This window comes from Triplophysa rosa, linkage group LG10 (genome assembly GCF_024868665.1).
Source record: "Triplophysa rosa linkage group LG10, Trosa_1v2, whole genome shotgun sequence".
In the NCBI taxonomy this organism is placed as follows: Eukaryota; Metazoa; Chordata; class Actinopteri; order Cypriniformes; family Nemacheilidae; genus Triplophysa; species Triplophysa rosa.
Window position 1 is genome coordinate 2858772 of NC_079899.1, and position 21084 is coordinate 2879855.

The 21084-nt window shown below is 42.4% G+C and overlaps 1 long non-coding RNA gene across 3 annotated transcripts in view; it reads left to right on the forward strand.

Annotated features, from left to right (window-relative positions):
- LOC130559875 (uncharacterized) overlaps positions 1-21084 on the forward strand; it is a 74254-nt gene that overhangs the window by 26414 nt on the left and 26756 nt on the right. For all 3 annotated transcript variants that reach the window (XR_008963627.1, XR_008963629.1, XR_008963628.1), the window contains one exon: positions 5654-5777. This is a non-coding gene — a long non-coding RNA (uncharacterized LOC130559875). The remainder of the gene's footprint in view (positions 1-5653; positions 5778-21084) is intronic.

Sequence of the window (21084 nt, forward strand, 5' to 3'; positions counted from 1 at the left end):
CCATTTCTTGTGCTTGGAGTTGCCTCGCTAATTATGGGATTTTTTTCTTTGGTGGATTTTTTTCGCAACTCTTCTTTCGTAATTACATCTCAGCATTCAGGGAAGGAACTGTTGCAAATGAGATGGGCCCTGCCGTCTTCGGTGACTCCTGCACTCCTGCGTCCAGGTGAGCCCAAATCCCAGACAAGAGCCACGCTTTCACCCCCATCTGCTCCAATCGCCGCTCGCCGCCCGTCTTTGATGTCGCCCGCTATACCTTATCCTGTTTCCCGATGATCAGATAGAAGCGCCTGTAATTAGCCGGGCGACTTTAATTAGGAAAAAGTTAACTGTCACATGAAAGCCGCCACATCTGTGATCCTACTGCTGCCTTGGCGTCAGGCTCCCGGGGGGTCCCCATCAAAGGCCCCCCCGCCCGCTGCGAAGCCCCACTCTAGTGCGCTCTCCTCTGCCAAATCAGGCCTGCCGATGCCAAGAGACAGAGCCGAGCGAAGACAGAGCCACGAGTTAACTGCGCAAAACAAAAACGGAAGAAAGGCGCATCACTCCGGCCTTTCTTGTATCTCGTTAGGCAGGAACCGCAAAAGGATCTGAGGCCAAACAATGTCACTGAAGACATTACTGGCTCATCGTTAGCATAATTTGTCCTCCCTTCGCGTAATATGGTGATGACCGAGTTAGCTCAAGTGTGGTTCATCTTCCTAGTTTCTGTAAGGACAATCTCCTTAATTGACTCTGGTTCGGTTCTGTCCTTTATTTGCTTATCTACTTATTTATTTTACTGGAGACAACAAGCAAATGGCAGAGAAAGGATTAAAAGCGGCCGAAACTTTGAGATGTCCGCCATCAGCATTATTACCCATGACATTTTTGTATTTGAAATGTATTACCCCTTGGGAGAAATAACAGTGGCTGCGAGATACGCCACACATCTCCTTTTTCTTTTGCTTGCCATTGCCGCAATGCTTTCTGCCCCCACCCCCAACTATTTCATGTAAAGAATGCAACAGCTGCATTCTGCCGTACTTGTGTTAAATATGCTCAAATGGCTTGACGTGTTTCATTGCCATTAATCAGAAAGAAAAAGGCTTTTCGTTTCATTGTGTTATGCCCAATCACACAGATGGTACAAACAGGGCTCGGCAAACCAGCTCAAATCGGCCTGTCCCATCAATTCCTATTCTGTAGACCTTTTGAGCTGCCATTTATAATCGACTGACACGTGCACCGAGGAAAAAAAATACAGACTCGCGACAACAAAAACACCAAGATGCAAACACATCACACATCCTGACAAGTACGCTTCAGACGTCAATCACTCTGAGAGGAGCTCAGGGCTTTACTCCTTGCTTGCCATTAGCACCGCTTAGCATGCTAATTAAGCCGTCCGTACAATCTAAGATGCCACGGCATGTATTTTTATTTTCATCAGGGAACATTTAAGCCGTCTGTTTAAGCTGTCCAAGGCAACAAAATGCAGGAGTTGTCTTCAGAATCGCAACTCTAGTGGCACTACATTATATCAACAATGCAGTCCATTTCAAAGCAGTTGAAAATTTCCATCCGTCTACCTCTCATTCCAACTCAAACATGCATTCATTTGTCAAGCTTAATGACGGTTGCGCAAACCGCTAAATCCTTCGTTGTCGAGTGCGTTAAACGTACGGCCACGTACGACAGAGCTGGCAAGCGCGCGGGGAGATTGTGAAATCGATTTCCACATAGTATTTCACACCCTTTCATCAGGCGCGGTTCCGCTGCCTGGAAAGCTCACCATTTCAAAAGCACTTAACATACCCTAGCCCTTTTGTTCAAGCGGCACGCTACTTCTGTCGAGACATCAGTGCGAATTAAACCAAATATCAGCGTGGCAGTAACTCAAACTGAAGAACAACCAAATTAGTCCTACTCAACGTATCTTCATTAACGCTCGCCTTCCCCGGCACACCGAAACGATTCGGCGGTTTTAAAGCGACAGATTCTTCTGTCACTTTGAAAAGCAGATTATTACCGAGATTTCTTACGTTTCCTGCTGTGAACTCCAGAATGACACTTAAAATATAATGATGTTTATAACCACGCTCATTAGCGCGCCTGTGTCTCCTCCTCAGACATAATACTCCTCTTCATGGGAGCCAAACAGATTTAAAATTGCTGCAGTTGAGAAGCCGGCAGTTATTCTGAGGAAAAAAATATGTCTGTTTTGCTCTGATTATCGTGCACGCTTTAGGAAATGGCATGTTCATGTCTTGTGTCAGTACAAAAACGGCCATAAGCCTGTCTGTGAAATTCAAGCTAAAGTCTCAAAATCTATTCATGAGGTTAAGAGCATCAGAGCGGAGTCCGAGCCATAAAAACGGTGAAAATAGGTCATGTGTGTTTATTGCTGTTAATGATAGATTTTCACATACAGTAATTACATTTTCATTTATAATACCGAAATGAATGATTTTATTGTTATTTATGTATTAATTCTTATTTGCACAAAACAACACCAGAGGTTGGCTTCCTTAATTAATAATATTAATTTCAATCTTTGACATGGTCAATATTAAAAATATCAATGTTATATTTTCATTGAATGAATTTATTTATGAAAATAAAATAAATAACTTTAGCTTGCTTTTCGCAGGCAGGGTCGTATATAAAAACCACGACCAGTATATTGACCAATACAATCTCTGGATAATTCAGGCATGAGCGGAAATGCACGACCTGTGTTTTGTTATAACGGCTTCTCCTCACAGAAATCAGAAAGAATTGCCGTCAATTATTAATATTAATATTACTTGTGATGTTTACTCAAAATCAAATGCAAAACATTACTGTCCTTTTACTGTTTGCATAATCCTTGTCTGACTGGGAAGAAACATTGTCTTGTTGAAGAAATTTCCACTAATGCCACTAGACTGTTTCTGTACGGGCCATCACCATTTTCAACGAAAGGTTACAGGAAAATGAGTTGATAAAAATCTACTTCCCTTCACGGTGCATGGTGACAACTGTCATTTGTTCTTTGTGGCGGGGAGTAGAGCGGACATGTACTTGCTCAAACTAAATGATTCTTTGTCCGCGCAGACATAAATAAGAAAGTGCCATCAGTGTTAATCCGACAGCAGAGGGAAGCGGTCATTTATCTAATGGCACAGTTTTCCGTCTGAATGATCAATGCTTGATGAAGAGGTGGATGATGGCACTGCAAAGCACTGCTGCTTATCACAACCGAGACCTTTCTCCAGTCATTCCTGCTCTCACTTGCACAAGCACAGAATTACAGAATGAACGATTATTCGGATATAACGGTCATTAAGTGTGCGCGATATTTAAGCAGAATATAGTTTACCATGGCACAACTGGTAGAGCACGGTGCTCGCGATGCCAAGGTCACAGGTTTGATTCCTAAGAAACGCATGGACCGGTAAACGTCTGTGATGTGCTTCTGTGACACAATGCTTCCACGGTTGAAATGACAGCATTTCTGTCATGTTTCAAATTGATGTTCTCTTTGTTTCAGCCTCAACACTTAATGGTGTCATTTACACAGCGCAATGAAATTCATCATTTTCCACATCTCTCTATAATTCCCGTCAGCCGGTGCGAAACGGCAAAAGACATTTTTTAAACGGCTGAAATTGTTAAAGAGGCACGGCACATAGTTAAGTGGCTGAGATGCAGCTGTTAACAGAGAGCTAGCCGGTGAATAGACTGACACGTCGTTCGGCGCTCTCCAGAACATTTAGTTTAACGCACACTGTACTTCTGTGTGGGTCTCTTAGGTCAATTTATCTCCGCTCGGCTCTCTCCATAGGACTGAATAATACAGGATAGAGGGGCATCGGCACATACCCTCGGCGACCTCTGATTGCTTCATATCTGCAAGTGCTGGAAAAGATGGGTCATAACGGCATGTGGCATTGTCGGTCTGTACCTGATGTTACCGTGATTGGATGCGCTCATAAATACAGCTGCACAAAGGGAGCTTTTGAAGACAGATGACCATGCAAGGTTCCTCCTACACGATAGATCCGTTCTACCTGACTTCTTCCATTCACCCGCTCAGGGTTCATTCAGATTGATGTAAACTGTGGTTAATATAAGAATACACATTGAGAGTTTCAATCGATGAGAAGACATCAGTTACATGACAGTGTATCGCAGCGTTCTGTATACTGTATATGCGCTTCTTATCTGAAAACCGCAATGGTGATTTTGAGGAGGTCTGTGAAAATAATCGATAATACGCGCTCGCATTTCTCAAGAGATGGAAATGATGAAAACTTGTCGACTTGAGGCCGATCTTTTGAAATCATGAATAGAGAAGAAAATTGAAAGAAGTCTCATATCTGAATATGTCTTAACTAAGTCTGGGGATTCATGCATTTTGACAGGGCATTTCAATTGCCCTGTCTGAAAAAGACGTTGAAGGACAAAAAAAGGCAGGAGACTTTGACGAATATCATTCTTAACATTCAAATGGCCTCCATTGTCATTACGGACGGCAAGATTAAGTTCACCTCATCAGAAATAAGTATGACAGGTGACTCAATAGGTTGATGCCAGGCCGCGAGCGGAGGAGATTAGCGGGGCACTGATATCATTATTTGCAGCTATCGGGGATTCGGCAGGGAGGCAATTGTAATTTCTAGGCTTATTAGTCCACACTCGGTGCGGGAGAGAAGCCTGGTGATAAAGCTCGCCGCTGACAGCCCAGCATTTCCCCACCAAGTGCTGTCACTGTGACACTTACCAAATGCCAGCAAGCTAGCAGCCTTGTAATCCTGCCTAATAGAGGTTAAAACAGACCACTGAGAGGTGCTCATTGATGTTCAAAACAAATAGCGCTATTTGAATCTGGATCATGCGAGTGTGGCTCGCGGGCAAGAAAATGCGCCTTCGCCATAGTTCTTTGTTAGCCGAGGCGGCAAAGCAACGAGTATTGCCTCCCCTGCGTCTAATTAGCATTCGAGTCACTTTTAAAACTTTCACGCCAAGAAACGGCCTCCTTCGCCTAGACGTACGTTCAATTCCGTCTTCCCGAGCACGTTTCCTGATCAAACTTGTCGGCTTTGATGAAGTCTTGCGCAAAAACGTTTCCTGTGACATCTGTCTTTCAAACGGCGTCCTGTGCCCACAGCGGCCCTGAGGGGCCTTCTGTCTGCGCGCTTCTAAGCCTAGAGCTCTTTGGCGAATCTAATTAATATTCCTCGCCCGCTCTTCGTTAAGCTCATTAATGTTTGTGCATGTCCGTTACTTGCGTACGAGATGTAAACAACCCTGGAAACGGGGGCCCTTTTGGACACCGCAACAGTTACCAGCTCCGCATCCGAGCAGGGAGGCTTAGATGAATGATGAGAGACACCTGAATTCTCACTTGGCAAGATTCGAGCATCAACATTCAGGCATGAATTGAAATGTTGTCCTGGAGGATTGGAGATGTGTGTGACTGTATTTGGCTGCCAGTGGCCCTCATTACTCTTCATTTGTAGATCAAACAACAGCTTAGCGCCTCGCCGTCTCTGACAGCTTAATCTGGTTCTATCAGGAGACGGAGGAAGGTGACAATACTATTTGTATGTTTTGGCAGCAGTAATTATTTTTACATACGTGTTCGATGATAACCATCACACCATGCTTGTCGTTTTTTTTTGTACAGATGGATGCGGCATTTATCGAGATCCCCTGAGAGCTGTGGGTTTGATGTCTTCTTCAGGAAGTGACATTTCCATGTAACATCTAATGTGGTCCGGGAAGAGCGAGTGGACACTGTGACGGAATAGGTAATCGCACACGAATTAGAAATGTCACCTTTTAAAAAGCCTTTCTTATTCCTTCTATTGTGAAGTGTACTAAAGACCCAAATAACAAGCGGGAAAGGTTAATTATATTTCACAGCGAAGTAAGCCGTGTTAGGGATTCTTTATTTTCCCAGGACTGGATTTAGCTGTATTTGTTCAATTATCCTCCATACAGTCAGCCATCCATCGTCTTGGAATACTTTTCCTCGATGCGTATGCAGAACGTGTCCGACGGGTTTGACTTAGCGGGCTGGAGGCGGAAGCTGGGATGAAGAGAAATGGGGGTGTTTCGGAGTGGGCGTACAGGACGGGATCTACTTTGGTTTACCACAACTGTGGCAATAATCATTAAGCCCCCATAAAAGCGTCCCCCTCACACGTGTCTGAAAGTAGGTGTAATATTAGATTAAATGGGGCCCCCCAAAAATCAATACACAATGCAAATGAAAAGCGGCACAAGTAGCCACTCACTATGCATATTTTCTGTCAAGTACACTCTCTGACCTGCTGCAGTGCGCTTGCCAGCAAACTCGGCTCTCGGGGAAAAAACAGCTGATGTGTTTCACCGCACGGCTCCTGCTTGCTCCGTCCCTGTGATAAAATGAAGCAGCTATGAGCAGCTACCGCCACCGATTCGTTTAGTGATTGCGTGTGGTGATAACGTTTAGCTCCTTTCGCCGCAAACCTAGCATGACCGTGATAAACGGCTTAGAGTGCCAGGCGCTTGTTTTGTGGCAGGGATGCGCCACGTCCAAAAGGAGGCAATTATGTGGGGGGCATGTGTTGGGCGAGCCCACGCCTCTTTGTGTCCATTGTGTGTGGAATTACCAGCGGATGAAAACACGAGGGGAAGAACATGCACTGTGCAGCAAAAGATACGGAGCGACTGGAGCGCACATAAGTGTTAGTTACTTGTCAGTTAGCAAGATTTCTAGTTTGGATTCCATGTCATAACTAGTTGATGCTTTTATTGGGCAAAGTTGAAATCTTGTTGCAAAAGTCAACCATTAAGTAATTTGCATACTTTCAATGAAATTACAAAAGAAATTACTCTGATGTTGACAAAAACTTTGTAATTTTCTATAAAAAACGTTTTATTCTGAGCATCATTAAGTAGGTGTCTTTGTTGTTCTGTTTTGTTTCCTGTGTGTGTGTGTGTGTGTGTGTGTGTGTGTGTGTGTGTGTTTTCCCCTGGTTCTTGTCACACACCTCAGCGGAGAGCATCTGAATGTATTTTCTGTTACCGTGTCAACTCATTATTGAAAAGGTCAGGTCCATACATAAATGTATAGCACCGTGTTTAGCATCCCACACTTTTGCCTCTGGGGACACAGAGTAAACCTAAGCACACAGGAGCCTTAAAGAAGCTGTCAATCATCCAAACTCTCCATCCCACTCCTCTTTTACAATGGGAAGAAATAACCACGACTTGGTAAAAAGGGTCCTACATTGTGATTGTTTGCATAATGTGTAAATGGGTCATAAACTTGATACGCGTGTAATGTGGGTTAGTCAACTCCATTCCTGAAGGGCCGGTGTCCTCCAGAGTTTAGCTTCAACCCCAATCCAACACACCTGAAAAAGCTCATTGACGTCTTCAGGATTACTTGAGAATGACGGGTACGTGTGTTGGATAGGGGTTGGAACTCTGCAGTATCCCTGATCTGTAAACAAAAAGTCCGAAAGTAATAGTGTGGCTCTCAGGTTTGTGTGGTAAAGGTTGTCACGTTGACGCTCCTGAATGTATACGTTTCTGTGAGAAATGGTGTGAATGTGATGCTCAGCTTTGCAGCTTACGTAGTTGCATTAGTTGAAAACCGTAAGCATTACGCATGTATATCATCCTCGTAGATCGTTTGTTAACCCAGTCGTCCCAACATAGAGCTGCTTTTTCTTCTGTCATGGCATTGTCCATTGACACCCCCTTGGCTCTTAAAGAGTCATATCCTGGCCTGTTTGGCCAAAGAAGACTTTCTGTCTGTATGGACCCTGCCACCCCTCCTCCTCATCCGTCACAATGGAGGACTTTAAGCTTCGACACTGGCGATGGGGCAACAGGACGGACCACCAGCACACTTGGCCACCGCGTGTCCCATAATCGGAGAGCAAAACAAAAGCACATTGAGGCCTCCCAGCTTCTCCGATCTTTTGTGACACGACACTTAGGTACTAGCGCTCACAAGGCACCACAGATCCACTTCCTGTGCCTCGGCCGGCGAGAAATTTATCACCCTCTCCGTCAATAACACATCCGTTTTGGCTGGAGATGGATGAGTTGACTTTGTAGATGCCTGGTTATTGGGGTCCCCCTTTCTGTACACTGGCTTCTGTTATTGCCAGAGGTTTTGTTTTTCATGTGACTCTAATAGATAATGATGGGGGTGTCGACAGGGGGGAGCATCACTGTCCCTGCGGCAGATATCGGGAGCGCTCAGTCTTCGCCCTGCCTTCTGCAGCTTCACCCTTTGTTGGGAAGCTCTAATAGGATTAAAATTTCCAGGTCTATCAGAGAAAGCTCCAAACCAGCCGCAAATGGACGCATCTCTTGGGGGACATGTCATTGTTGTGTTTCGTCGAGCCACACTGTTTGGGGTAAACTCTCGGTGTCCTGGTGTGGAGGGACAGAGAGAAGGCATAGCCTGGGGTCAAGCCAAGGGAAAATCCTAGGATTATGGTAACACTCATTACAATGCACACAAAGCCAGTGGGACCAAAGAAAGCACAAAAAGGACGCTTAAGTCAAACAGCTTGGGCCAAAGGATGCTTTCTTCAACCCTGACACTGATTAGGTTTGGTCCAGATAGAAACGTACTGTGAAAGATGTAGCTGTTATGCAAGTAACTCTCAAATAGAAACAATTTACCAGCATTTTTCATGCTTACTGTATATAGATTTTAGGTTTTGGGACTATAACCTGTTCAAAGGCGTTTTTATGCCAAATATAGGAGAGTAATAATAATATGAGTGTTCAAAGTGTGTAACGAAAGGTATTATCACAGTGTCTACATAAAAACAAAACAGTTGTGTCGGCTTGCTGGTTGTGTTGATACGTTTCAGTAGCCAAAAGTTATATTCACATAACAATGAAAAGCACAATTTGCATACAGATGAGACTGTACTTTCATTACTATTCCAACAGTAACTGAATTTGGCAAATGCCCAACATAAGAGAAGCCTAACAGACCACTAAATCCTGATCTGTACATCTGTAAATGCACCAGCGCTGGCACCGAGGCATGTTTCTCTCGGGTCAATGAGGCTCTTATGTTTACCTGCTGTAGAAACTGTCATTGTACATGTCAACAGCACATCAGCGTGACAACTGCACATTGAAATATGGCGTATTTTTTCAAATGTCCATAATTTTAGTATTCTGCTAAGTATAAATTAGACGAGTTAAGGTGGACTGATGTACTCAGTCTGCACTTGAACCATAAATGACTACACGTATAATGATGCCCCTGTAGACAGACAAATATGTACCGTCAGTTCCGTTCACAAATAATATGTTATCGTTACCACAGACAATAGAAATGTATATAAATGAGAACTGAAACTGATGCTCGTTTTCATTGCATGGGTTTCTGTATGACCTAAGACCCATAGAAGTGCCGTGTTCTGCATCCTTCCCGGCGGTGTGCAGGTTTGTTTATTTCTGTTATCCAGATTAGATCATAAAATGTTTAAATTACTCGCAAATTGCTTTTTCGAGAATGGCAGCACACAGAAAATGTTCACAAACGGAGCACGAAGGGGAAAAATCTTATTTTACCCAGGGTCTGATAGGCAGGCAGAGCACATTTCCCTAGCTTTAAATAACGTCAATCTGGGCAGTCCCTGGATTGAAGCCCCGGCGCCGCGAGGCACAATTTTTCCTTTGCCTACAGTCTGATAATTTTCTGAGCTATTGGCAACTTGGGAATTTCAGCCCGTCTTATCACTCGGGCTCAGCGAACTTCACTGCGGCTAATCGGAGCCGGGATCACTCACTCAAGGATTGCGCGATCATGTTTTCCCTCGCCTGTGACAGCTGTCCCCTGCCCGCATTAGCAATGCAGATGAGCCTTCCTAATAGGTTAATGCGGAACACCCGAAAATGAGGTTTAATCCCCTGGTGAAATAATCGAACACAGGCAAATTCCTTGATGTGGAGAGATAGAGTCATCGCCTGTGACTCAATTAGGCCTCACGCAGTTCAGAGAGGAGGCACCTCGCGAACGGTGTGCGGGACGCGGCCGTCCCGGCTGAAGCCGCAGGGGCACTGAGGCCAGTCGTGATACCCACCTGACAAACCTCGCCGCCTTGTTTATTCCCTTTTACTCGACCTGCCGCTGCTGTCGACGCGCATGAAATGAATAAACACATAGCTGTGCAACCTGCAGAGCAGCGATAAGTCGGGCGCTGTGAGCGGACTCTGCCACAGTGGCAATGTTTCCACCCTAATTGGAACTAAGTAGCAGACGCATGTGGGAGCAAATATACGGCTATATTCATATGCACGTTCCCCTATTTGGACACGGCGTCTATTTAAATATAAATTGAACTGGGGCTGCTCAAACTCAATCCGACTGATCAGGCTAATGTCAAACCCAGTCTTGCATTAGATATAGCCGTTATTACAGACTCCCTTCTTATTTAATAAGTAACTACATTCTGGCCTTTTTCCTAATACAGCTGAAATAAAGCATTTGTCATATTGGGTCAGTAAATTAGAGTCGCAGTCTCAGACCCTATCGCGGACCCGGCGCTCCGACCGTTAAAGTGCCGCGTCTACCCGTGACCTCTTCCCAAAAAGACAAAATGCTTCCGACAAAGCTCTCCAAGGCGACTGTCAAGAGAGGTTGCGGCTCATTTCTCAAAGCAGGTAGCGAGTAATAAAAAGTCCCCTCTTAAGCCGGCGTACATTTGTAATCCAGCGAGAAAAGTGAGATCTTGAAAATTGAGCACTGTTTCGGGAGGGGAGGGGCCTGTCAGACATCGCAATTACAGTCTGCGTGCCTGGGAACAAAAAAAAGAATCTGAAATCAATACAGAAACAAACCGCACAATCAGCCGGGGCTTGCTATCACGACTGGAGTGGAATATGCAAAAACGGCAATTAAATTTGTTAGCATACACACTCTTTTCCATGATATCGGGGCATCTGTGGCATTAGCGATGCGACTCCTTACGGATAATGGAGTCAGGAAATGAATGCGCAATCTACCTCTGTGTTTTCATCATTAGCGGGAGACGACTCGGCTAACGCTGCGCGTAAAAGAGGAGAGAAAGAATTTACGTGCCCTCGCATGCCAAATTAATTCTTGTCTTGACATCTTAATTCTCGGTTCTTGTGTGTGGTCAAATCAGCCCACGATAGAAAAGCAATCAAGCAATTATTCCTAAATTATATTTGCCCAACACACGCTGATTGGTTATTCTTTTCTTATTGGCTAAGCTCATTAATTCTGAGCAGCTTGCTTGTTATGCCTCTGCCGTTACGGCTTTCTATCCTCCAACCACCCCCAACAATCCCCCCCCGTCTCCATCTTGTGCCGCTGCCTATCTTCTGTCGCCAGCCCTGCCAATGTTTCAAGATGACACGCGTTGCGGAGGAGCCCCACCCCTCCCCGATGCATGCCATTGTCTCCTCCACCAATTACCATGCCCATCTACGATTAACTTTGATGTGGAACCTAATGAGATAAGGCCGAGCGTGGAGGCGGAGGCTGATAGCTGCCTCGTTTGTGCCTCCGCGAAGCGTCGCCTAGCCGCGGCGGCTAATGAGAGTGGCGGAGGAGTCTTCCTCACTTCATCGGCAGTGCTACGCTAACTGTGCGGTCGGAGGCACTCCATATCCGTGCGCATATGGCCATAAAAAGAATGCCAAATATTCTTGAAGAGTTTGGGAAGCAGGAACAGACTCTCGCCTGTCTCGCACACGTCATCTTTCCCTGGTTAATGGCCGCACTAGGGTTTAACGGCCGTGCTAATTGCCGGAGTATTTTGCTGTGCGTGCGACGCGTTTACACAAGCCTCTAGCCTTATCTACAGCTCCAGAGTTAAAACCTTATTGTGGCACATCTGGGCTCTGTGTAAATCCTGCTTGTACCAGAAAGAGAGAAAAGAGAACTGCTGCTGTTGTTGTCGTAGTCAGCGATCGGGACGTCTTAAGAACTGTACAAATATCCCAGCAGGAGAGAAACCTTCCTCGTTCAATGACCTGACTAACATCTCAATGTTACATTTCTCAATAATGTTGTTGAATGTAGATAGACTTCACGTTGTATTTAATAATAATAATAACGTTTCATTTTACCCCCACTAAATATGCTAAATCAGGAGACATGAGAAGTTGTGGGCTTGTTTTACAGTGCAACGATTTCACTTTAACAAACACACAAACAGTATAACTGAACACTATGATACGTAAATACTTTCTCTACATATTTAATGTGTTGCAAGTATTAAATTGAATAAATCTGTACACCACGTGTACCCTATTTTAAATGAAGCGATTAGTTTATTTAATTATTTATTCAAATAGGTAGTTGTTTAGTATAATAATAATAATAATATCCATAATAAAGATAAATAATAATCATAATAATGGTAGTAATAATAATTAATAGCAAATACAAATATTAAAATAATAATAAAAATAACAACTGCTTATTTTTTTTATAATATTCGTGATGTTGATACTGAATTATGCATTCTCTGAGATAAGTAATAATCAAATGAAATGACTCTGTGTTGTGTAGCTTTTGATTTGTATTCTAAACGCAAAAAAATATATCTACGTGTAGCACACACTCGAGGTAAATGGGCAAAGGATGAATGCGTCTCTGTGTGCCGTGGAGAGCCCTACACACTTTAAAGCACAGGCCCAATTAAACTGTGCCTCATCAGCTGAAGTCTGAAGATATTACTGCCGCTTCTCATTCGCTGTAAAATTACCCACAAACATCTTGATAACATCCCAACAAAAACATAACACCACCGAGAGAAGATCCACAAATCACAGAATAAATGCCTTCGTGAACAATACAATTAATACTGTCCTTTCTGTGTTCTAAAAATACATCATAACAACACTGTGTGTTTGTGTGTGCGCGCGCACATGTCTGTGTTTTCGATATCTAAATTGTAACCAATTAAGGACAAAGCTGTAGTCTCTAGCTTTCCAGAACAGCAGTAGCGAGCGTGAAAGGAAATTGACAGTCGACATTCCAATTTCATTCAAGGAGGCAATTTCCTAATGCTAATCACCATCTGCAGATGTTGCCCGCTGATATATTTCTCTACGTTCATCCCAGCTGCGACCCGGTGAGGAAGGAGAGCTTGGTGCTAAGATGCTAGTGCTAGGTTTTTAGAGTTCAACAAGCAAGACAGCTTTCTGTCTCTCCTGCTTTAACTCTCTCTCTCTCTCTCTCTCTCTCTCTCTCTCTCTGATATATCATCAGAGCTTTCTGTGTGAAGCACTCTTACAGGAGAGGTGTTAAAAACAGCAGCCCCCCCTCCGAATGTCTCTGCACACATATCTCAATGTGAAGGGTGGAGGCAGACGTCATCCTGCGTGTGTGTGTGTGTGTGTGTGCGTGTGTGTGAGAGGGCTGATCTGTTTGCATTTCTTCATTATTGCTACAAAGCACACACTTTTAAATGATTTTGGAAATGCTTGAAAATATTTTTTTCTTAATACAAAATATGAATAATCAATAATAATAAATGTATTACTAAAGTTTTTTTATCAACATGAGCTCCATGGTAGTTATGGACGAAATGAATTACATAATTATCGTACTATGATATTTATTAGTAATCAATAAGCATTATTAAATGAATAAATATTATTTATGCTCTATTGATATTATATTACAGTGTTATTTTGAGAGAATTAGCATATATTATATAATATATTATATTTAATGTATATAATATATGATATATTTAATTTGTTTGAGCGTAACAAAACACTCAGCTTATGATTTCATAGGCAACACGATACGAAGCAAACAATAAAATAGTATTACAACATTTAAAAACAGAAATTTAAATAACCCGTTTATTTTTTATTTAATAACATTTTCCACGTTTTTTACATTGTATGTTTTTGCTGCACACCTTTGTTTGCTACCATTTTTAGTTATGGAGCTTACAGCATTTAAGGTTTAAATAAACCTATTGTATCCAAAGACATAAAAATTGAATAGGTCTGTCACTGTCAAATGGAACTAAATTTTAACATAAAATTAAAAAGAGCAGTAAAAGTGTTAAATAGTCAAATGAAATAGTCATGTTGTAATCTATACTCTAATCTTTTTGTATCACAATATATCCTACAAAACAACATCAAGTAATGAAATCGCTTGAAAAAAATCTAAATTAGCTGTTATAATTGCTACAGTACATCACTACAGTCTACAAATATAGGCTAAATGTTATTTTTATTAATGTATAGTTTTACTAGAGTAGATTCAGTAGTTACATACAGTGAGTATACTGTAACTTGAGCTTCTCCATAATATATATATATATATATATATAAATATAAATATAGTCTTTACTGTATAAGGTTTTAGCATTTTAACACTATATTTATTTTAATAATTAACTTTGGTAAAATCTGTGTAAACATTTCTTCTATGTCTCCTTCCAGAATAATCTTTCTTTCTGTATACTTTCTGTTTGGATTTTGGAGCCAGCGAGCACTACAACAGTCCCGGCACTTACAATGCCAGACTCTGTTTTGAAACAATAGTGACTCGTGGCCTCTTCAAGCATGCTAAGCGATCAAAAACAGGCCAAGACAAACAAGGCCTGCAGCTGTCCACCAAACAAAACCACAGATAAATACTGAAACACGTCCGGGCCAGCGGAAACGGCTTGGCTCCTGCCCGGCCCTGAAAGGACCCATTGTGCTCCCCAAAACAGCACAATGTCACGCAGTCCTCATTGGAGTGAAATTTTCATTTACCACCTCTTTCATTCGCGGGGAGAGAGAGAGAGAGAGAGAGAGAGAATAAGGAGGAAAATACCCACCCTGCTGGAATAGAGTGGAATGTTTCCAAGCCCATTTCTTCCCTCACCGTTGTTGTACCAGGTTTTACGACCAGATCTCTCTCATCTTTCAGCCAGAGATACTCGACGTGCCGAAACAGTTTAGACAGCGCCGCTGAAAAGCCTTGTTTTAATATGCGGCGCGGCAATTCATTATCATTCTGTCGGGTCCTCCAAGGATGACTGGAGAGTCTTTGACCCGTCTGATTGTCAGATCAAGGTCAGTTACTAAGAAAATAATTTCGACATGCCTGTCTGACTGCTCCCACCTCAATCTCACATTTCTGTTCATGAAAACTAGAAAACTTCATGGGGCCACTTTTGACAGAATAGAAATCATTATTTTGATCTTGCTATATGAATATTATTCTCGAGGCGGAGCGTTGTGCATTGCATGTAGGATATACACGTTGAAAAGGAAAGCTAATCCGGGGACTCGGAAGAGGAGTGCGGTCCTAACCACCTACGACGCCTACCGGCATGGAAACACAAAGCCTAATTAAAAAGCGCCCCGACGCAACGCAGCTTTAGTGGGTGTCAGTGACCGTCCATTAAGAAGTCTCAACGGTGACCTGTTCCAACCCACTGTCATGTAACGCTCTAACACACACACACACACATGCATACAAATGTCCCCGACGCATACACCGTCCCTTTTCTCTTCACGCGTCCTGCCAGGGCCAGTGCTCCGAGACGGCAACAGTAGCTTCTAATAGAGCCTGTGTGGCCTGCCTGCCCCCGGGGTCAGCGGTAATCCAGGGGGAGTTTTCACATTGTGTTTTGGGACGTGGGGTCAAACTGTTTGAAATGAGGGGGTTTTGTTAAACATCCATTAGCCAGACCCAATGTATTGTCTTGATTTATTGGGAGATGGAGGCTCTCCGCCCCGCTGTTGCAGGGAACGCTGTGGACGGCAGTAAAACCACAACACGCCGCAGCTCTTAGTTACCGCTCGACAGCATTTACGACTGTTTGCGACATTTAAGGCCGTTTTGTTTTTTAAATAGACTTTGCGTACAATGACTGGGATTGTAAATTCACGTTTGCGGAAATCAAGACAATCCTTACGCTCACACATAAATAAAGGTGGATTTTTGAGACGTTTACCATTTAAAGTTATTGTAAAAATAAGGGTGTCAAACGATTCATCGCGATTCATCGTATCCAGAATAAAAGTTTGTTTACTGTGCATATTATTTTTGTATTCATAAACACATACACATACATATATATACAGTATATATATACAAATAATTGTTAAATATGTTTATGTGTATGTATACGTGTTTATAATACAAAAATAAATAAAATATTCTGAATCCCATTAATCGCGATTCATTGTTTATCAGCCTAAAATTGTATAATGTGTAAATATAGTCAAAAGTGTCCGTATAGGGTGTGCAGATTATTGTTTGTTTGTTTTTTTCATGATATGTGCATGGAAAATTACGTACGCAATTTTAATGGCCATTTTTTGCGTACCCACTTTCCTGTGTGCAGTTTGGGATTATAATTAATAACTTAACATAAACAGGCTATGTGCACAACCCTATGGTATGAAATGTGCATACAACATTTTTACATTTCTATGAAATCAATATTGATTCAATTTCTTTCTTTGAGTCGACATCACGTTTTTTTTTTATACAAATCAATTATAGCAAGTCATTTGATCAGGTTGAACTTGTTTCCATTCCATTCATGGTGTGTAATAGTAATTCGGAACAATAAAAGTACTTTTCCCAAATATTTTTATTGTAATCGTTTGCTTAATTTTGATTCGTGGCAAGAATAATTTTCTGAGTGTATGGACACTCTTGACTACTTGAAGTATTAAGTCCATGAATTTGATCATACAGGAAACCTGTGATCTTTACATTTGTTTTCGCTCTGCTTTGTATTTATTAGTAACAAAATTACAATCGTTTCCATGCTTGAAAACAAGAGAATGCCGCAAATCTATAAAATGATTTTGACTTGCTTTGTTGAGCAGGATGTGATGTTTGCTTCATGATTACAGTGAAGTTTTGCTCTGGGCATGACGCAGAAGAGTAGAGTTGAGAATTTCTAGCATCTTCTGCAGACTGAAGGTAAACAGGCTCTAATTATAGAGGCACTACAGCGATTCCACTGCACGGGCTAGAAAATGTCAGCCTATTACTTCACTGTGAGTTTCAAATGCTCAAGATAATGACCAGTTACTAATTGGTGCTTATACTTTAAATCGGTTAGCATGGAATATAATTGCAGCTATTATGGAGGTAAATAATCCCTGAAAATTAGCATTTTTTTGCGGTTAGGGCCTCGGTGTTGACAGTGAGATGGGGTGATTTTGGATTAGCATAAGGTTCCCAAGGGCCGCGTGTAACGGCGCACGGCTGCCCTGTCTTGTACTGGGTGTGTATTTATGCAATTCAGAAATGGAGCAAGAAATTCTGGGTGTTGTCATGACTCATCTGACCTCAAATGACAAGGGTGTGAATAAGGACGATGAACGTGGGTGCTACCAGGCCTGGGGTTCGGAGGTCCTGTGGAGAACGTGCCAGGTTGGCCGGGTGCGCGGACGGCGTAACCCCCACGTCATACCGCCTGCCTGTTTGCACCCTTGTCACGCTCGCATGACACCCCACTCTGCCGCGCTTGTTTGAACTGTCCCACCCAATTAGCGCTAATAAGTGACTCGGTAAGGATGAGCAAACATGGTGTATCCAATCCTTCCACGTGCCCTCCCTGACGCTTAGCAGCCCATGAAAATCCCCCAAAGAGCACAACCCCTGCTAATAGACAGAGAAAGGCAAACGCATCTCGTTTTCTGAGCAAACAAGTGCCAGTAAAGAGGCAAATTAATGACAAGTCATTTGAAGGGGTTTGTCGGGGAAATGATTTTGCCCACGTCTCGGCGCTGAAGAATTGATTAGGACCTGCTCGATCAAAGTGCCTGAATCAATAAAGGAGCGCAGCGAGCGGGGAGAAGACATGCTCCTGCTTAATTTATCCCCGGCACCATTACCTGAGAAAAGGAGAGAAAGCACACCGATCTGTCAGGTGGAAATTGGTGGTCTTGTTAACGCAGAGCTGCTCGCTATAGGATTTATGTAAATGTGCCTTCGGGGAGGCATCGTGGGTCAGGTTCTCAAGAAACACTGGTGTGAAGTATTTAAAGGCTTTATCGGGGATTTTACGTTTATGACGCTACGGTGCGTTCGCTTTTTTACTGTATATTTATTAGTGAATTTGAATCATTTTGAATCAATGCATTATGCTAGCACTGTAGCTTTACATTAGCTGAAATCAATAGAAAATGGCAAATATGTTATATATACAGGTAATTACATTTCTAAAAGGCCACTATTCTAAGATTTTGTTTCCCAAAACACGCATGCTGCCGTTCTGGTATATAGCATAATAAAAAGCGATATGCCACTCAAGTGAAACTTCCTTGTTCTGCTGTTTCGTGTTTTTGTTTGTTTTTTCCTCTAGTTTAGCGAAGCCAAAAGTTGGAGGGTACCGCAGGCAGATTGGAGCATTATTTTAAACGTGGCTTTGCAGATTAACACCCTTGCCAAAGCCCTGTGGAAGGCCCTTAATTGATTTCCCTTTTGACTGTTTACCTCGGCTCTGAGGGTTTCTGGAGCAGAGCGACAGCCGTGTCCTCCGCGCAGCCCTGCCAAGTGCCTCATTACTATTCAACGCGGTGGCATTTGCCAGCCTGAGCGTTGCCTTGGCAACACTGCCCACACAAGTGATGATAAATGAGGCTTTCAGTCTCCTCTCCGTGTCTCTTTTTGCTCTTCCAACCCAGAAAGCAGTGCTGAGGAGCCGCTGGCTGGCGTACGGCTCCCGCTGAGGGGACGGGCGAAACGAGTGGGGTGTGGAAATGAAGATGGTCGTCCGGTGAAGGGCGATAGTATCTCAAACTCTATTCTGACCTCTCTAGTTCACAGTAAAAAGAGAAAATCTTTCCTAAAACTTGCAAACGAGCTTTGGGAATATTTACACGCATAGTTCTGTGTAGGCTTTTGATTTACATGGTTGTTTTTGTTTTGCCATGTATTCATTGTATTCAAGTTGACTCGTGCAGGGAATTGTACAGTACATGCTGACTGACAATCAATATCGTTTATATAACAACTGCATTTAACTACAGATTTACCAAAAACATTACAAATGTCACACTCTTAGAGGGATAGCTCACCCAAAAATGAAAATTCAGTCATTGTTCACTCACCCTCAGATTGTTACAAACCAGTATTAATGTCTTTGTTCTGCTCAACACAAAGGAAGATGTTTGTAAGAATGTCAGTAACCAAACAGATCTCATTCCCCATTTACTGCCAGAGTAGGGAAAATAAATGGTTTGTTTGGTTACTGACATTTTTACAAAAATCTTCCTTTGTGTTTAGCAGAACAAAGAAACGTATACAGGTTTGGAACAACCTAAGGGTGAGTAAATGGTGACAGAATTTTCATTTTGGGTGAACCGTCCCTTTAAGAATAGATGAAAACAACTTCACCATCAGTAATATCATAGTAGACCCAGGTGGACGATAGCCAGACATGTTTTTTGGGATCCTCTCCTGGTCCTGTTGTGATTTTAATTACCGTAGATCAATCTAAGAAACAAAGCATATGAATTTAGAGAAACAACGTAAAACAATAACAAACAGCAAGCATTTCCATGCACACTGGGTATTTTTGCATCATACTGTGCTAATTGTTTCTTATTCAGAATTATAAATGTAAACATTTTGTCAAACTTGACATAAGTAACAACATTCAAAGCATTCCAGATTAGGTCGTTTGAAACGTGTTCTCTCGTATGTTCATAACATAAAACATTGTTTTAGGGTGCAGTGTTGGACTTTCGAGCAATCCTGCATTTCACCGGCTTACGTGTCTAGATGAGATGATGGAAGAGAAGATGTGTTCTTGCATTTGGGCCGAGTTATTGGTGTATTAGACCGAGGGCCTGAGAGGCTGGTTGAGATGAAACTCAAAGGCACTTTATTAAGAGTGAGAGCGAGTGAGCTGCTGAAGGAGTGCTCCTTTATTTCTGTTGCAAATACTCTTCACTTGTCTCTCTCTCTCTGTTTGTGATGCTTCTTTCCATCTCTTAGAATTGCACGATGAAATTAAATACTCTCAAAAAGAAAAAGAATGTAGGCATGTATTCTTTGTTTTCTTTATTACATTGTACTTTATTGGAAGATTTTTAGCTCTGCATCAAGGATTTTATATTTGACTTTTTGGATTGAAATTACACGAGACTTATAATACTAATAATAACAGAACTTTGTGATTTTGTGAGAGGAACAAAAGTACACGCTTGTTTTCGATTGTAATACAATCTGGATTCACTTTCTAATATAGACCATTTTGCAAGATGTAAACAACACTGGCACTTCCTGTTTCAATTTTTTGAACTACACTGTAAAATTCTCAACATTTTGGCAAGTTGCTGTTACTAAGTTAAAATGTATTAACCTATTTTGATGAGTTAAACAAATAATTGCCATGACTTATTGATCACATATTTTTTAACAGTGTAGGAATAAACAGAACATTTATAACTGAATCGAAATGGTAATGGTACACTTTTTGTAAATGTTGTAAATACTATAGATGCAAGAGCAAAATAAAAAAACACTCAGTGTATGATCATATCTTCCCTAAAGATGCTTGATATTGATCCCCAAACTAAAAAGCGAAATATCGCTGGCAGATCAAATCAAGCCTGACTAAACTTCTCTAGGACACTAAGAAGCGACTGCTTCAAACAGACAGGAGACAATTGACAAGTGTGAACCATAGCCTCCAGTGTCAGCCAACCAGAGTGGGAGTAGACGGAGGGGGGCGTGGGGGGAGGCCATGGCTATTAAAAGATAAATGTATTTTCTCAATCCATTATTCATGGCAGGGCTAAGCATGGAGTCAGGGGCTTAGCACTGCAGAGAAGCCCACCCGTACCGGCCCTCCCAGACCCCCACGCTACGATAGAGGCTGAGCCAGCGACAGCTGGGAGAAGCAGAGAGAAAGGGTGAGAAGAGGGAACTGAGAGGTCAGAAAAGAGAGGGAGCGAGACAAAGCAGACACAAAAAAAGGGTTTTCAGGATGGGAAAAGGAGAGGGGACGAGGAGGAGCGAAAATGACGCAAAAAAACCCTACAAAGACACTTTTGAACCTTGCCTTAGTTATGCAGACGATACAACAACACAAACACAATCGTTCACATTAATATTTCTATAAT